Below are 3,063 nucleotides of genomic sequence, written 5' to 3'. Positions count from 1 at the left end.
AAAATCTCCCAGATCAGCCGGGAGGCCTGGATGTAGTTTGCAGTGATCAAGCAAACGAACCAGGATAAAAATCGTGTTGCAGGATTTTTCTTTCTCTCTCTCTTTATTGCATTTAATCGGTTAACTTGTATAGTAGAATTAATTGCTATATTCTATATCTGTGCTATACTTTTAATACTCTGATAATATTGTAAGCTCTGTGTGTTCATTTCATTATCGGTTAATTGTCGTGCAAGTAATCGAATCTGCCTAAGCTTACTGTTTCTGTTTTAATCGATTATCCTCATTCTTTTAATCGATTAAATTGGGGTGATTCAGCATTAAGTGTTGAGTTTCGAAAAGCGGATATTCTAGCCGCTACACCTATTCAACCCCCCTTCTAGGTGTATCGTAACCACTGATACCTAACACCAAATGTGCAAGTGTTTGAAGTTTGGCCTTTTATTAGTCCAAAGCTCATATGGGGTTTTGTTAACTGCTTTACTTATCACTCTGTTAAGGATATAAACTGTGGTCTTTAAAGCTCTCCCCAAAGAGACTCTAGCAAGGAAAAATGACTAATCATACTTTTCACCATATCCTTAAAAGTTTGGTTTAATCGCTCAACAACACCCTTCATGCTAGGTTTTCTTGGCATAGTATATTGTAGAACAATTTCACATTCTCTAAGTAAAAACCACAAATAGCCCTTTCACAACATCCTTATTGTTCTTTCTTATCTTATTCTGAGAGGTCATAGCTAAGTGAGCACTTTTAGTCTTATCTCTCTACAGTCTCTCTTCCTCTTGCACATAGTTCATCTGAGTGTTAAAACTCACGTTCAATTGCCCAAAGTGTGCAGGAAGCGAGATCAAAACCAAGTGCACGAGCAAGTCATCACGAAGCTCTAACTTAAGTGACTTGAGTTTTGATGAGAGATTAGACATCTCCATAATGTACTCCCTTATGTTCCATTTGCCTTTATACTTCATAGAGGTGATTTTAGCCAAAAGGCTACTCGTCTCTGCCTTTTCATTTTTGGCAAAGCATGGTTCTATTTCTTCAAGGAACTTTCTTGTACTTTGACCATCGTAAATAGAGCTCCGAAACGCTCATAGAATAAAGTGTTTCATGATCATTAGAAGTCTTCCAATTTCTCAATTTATAAGCTCGTCGAGGATTTCCGTAATAGAAATGAATTTCTCCACATGAAGTGCCGGATCTAAATCTGTACAGCCGAGAATAATTTCTACTGCTTCCTTCCAGATCTTAAAGTTTATCCCATTCAGCAATGAGATGTTCTTAATTTGAGCAGAAATATTTGCAACACTAGTAAAAGAACAAAAAAATTGCAATCATTCTTGCAATTAAATTCACATTCAACTTTAATACTTAAATTCAAATGATAATGGGGCATATCACGAGTTACCTAGCAAAACATTAATATTCAGTCTTTGGTCAAAAATATTAACTTGAAAGTGATACACTCAATGTAGTAATCAAATATTGACAATCAGTTCTGTCAAACAATAAGTCTTTCTTTGGATCGACTTACTACTCACATGGAAAACCATATGATTATTACATATTTATTGCTACAAGTATGTTTGTAATTTGGGCCAAATAATAATCTTCCTTTGGGCCAATCGCTATTCGCATAAAATCCAAACATACATTTGGCTTGATATTTCATATCAATATCACTAATGATACTCTTGTTTGTGGTCAAACATTGATCATAATGCATGTCAAATAATAAACCCTTCTTTGGACTGATTTGTCATTCACATATGCAACTTTATAATAATCACATGTTTACCATCACATGTGTGTATATAATCCGACCAAATAATAATTTTCCTTTGGGCCGATTAATACTACGCACTAGCATTTGAGACTTGTTATGAACAATTCACAAAAAATATATCATTTTGGCGACTTCATATTTAATAGATTCACTTAAAATGTCAAACAAATTTTATTTTCCAAAAGAAAAACCATTTAGTTGACTTTGATTCAACATATCATTAATCTAAAACATATATTATATATATCGACATATAAATAGGTATATTCATTATAGTCTATTGATAGTATTGCATCATTCTCATCACAATGACTGCATTTTGAATTCCAATAATGATCATTTTGAATTTTCCATAAAAGAATATATTACTATTTTAAACATGATTAAACATGGCAGAGAAAGTTGTCAAAACAGAAACAATGCTTCAACAATAGCAACCACTTAATAATGCAATTAGCCACCAACGAATGCAACAAACCATAAGTGTTGCGACCATTTAAACAAACAAGTCAAGTAATATATAAAACAAGACATGTTCACATAATAGACGCAACACAAGATACCTAGCACAACATCAATTTCTAGTCTTTGAACAGAGAAATGAATTTGTAAGTGGTACTCTCAACGTAATGATCAAATATTAACAATTAGTTCTGTCAAACAATAGTCTTTCTTTGGACCGACTATTATTCACATGAATTTTTTTTTATTTATTCATTTATTATCACATGTATGTTATTACTTGGCCAAATTGTATCTTCCTTTGGGCCAAATACAAGTCGCATAAATAATCTCATACTCATCTGTGTAATCTTAATCAATTTCCACAATAGAGGTTACTTTGGCAACATATTGCATCAATTAATTCAAAAATAATTACTAGACAAAAAAAAATATATGAGTCCATTATAAAAAAAATATAATCTTGGAATTAAAACCTTCATATTTGATATCTTTTATGATTAACAAATCTAATCCCACAATATAATTTCAAATCAAAAAAGATATATTACATATATATCAACCCATAAAATAGATGCAATCTTAATCAAATGCAAAAATAGATCTAGATTGAAAAACATAAAACTAAATACAAATCATTATCGAAATTCCAAATTGAATATGATCTTGCCTATCTTAAAACATATATGTAACATTATATATATATACACACACTTTCACACACTAACATAGTAATGCATATATAATTTTAAGCATTAATTGTAACCATTATATATATAAATATATATATTAACTTTAATCAGTAATTCCAAACA

The sequence above is a fragment of the Lupinus angustifolius genome, chromosome LG11 (genome assembly GCF_001865875.1).
Source record: "Lupinus angustifolius cultivar Tanjil chromosome LG11, LupAngTanjil_v1.0, whole genome shotgun sequence".
Taxonomy (NCBI): Eukaryota; Viridiplantae; Streptophyta; class Magnoliopsida; order Fabales; family Fabaceae; genus Lupinus; species Lupinus angustifolius.
This window is presented reverse-complemented; position numbering follows the sequence as displayed.